This window comes from Eimeria mitis, genomic scaffold, assembly GCF_000499745.2.
Source record: "Eimeria mitis Houghton genomic scaffold, Emh_scaff3958, whole genome shotgun sequence".
NCBI lineage: Eukaryota > Apicomplexa > Conoidasida > Eucoccidiorida > Eimeriidae > Eimeria > Eimeria mitis.
The window spans coordinates 3,422-3,635 of NW_013572294.1; the positions used below are offsets into that span (position 1 = coordinate 3,422).

Sequence of the window (214 nt, forward strand, 5' to 3'; positions counted from 1 at the left end):
TTTTTTTTTAGTTTTTGTTTTAGTTTTTTTGTTTTTGTTTTTTTTGCTTTTTTTTGTTTTTTTTTGTTTTACTTTGTTTTGGTTTGGTTTGGTTTGGTTTTTGTTTTTTTTATTTTTTGGATATTTGTGTATATGTATAGACATTATATATTTGTATATATATATATATATATATATATATATATATATATATATATATATATATATATATATA

At 13.1% G+C, this 214-nt stretch overlaps 1 protein-coding gene across 1 annotated transcript in view; it reads left to right on the forward strand.

The window, feature by feature from the left end:
• EMH_0071120 (uncharacterized protein) overlaps nt 1-214 on the forward strand; it is a gene marked incomplete at both ends in the record, with an annotated part of 4,872 nt that overhangs the window by 3,318 nt on the left and 1,340 nt on the right. The window lies entirely within an intron of this gene.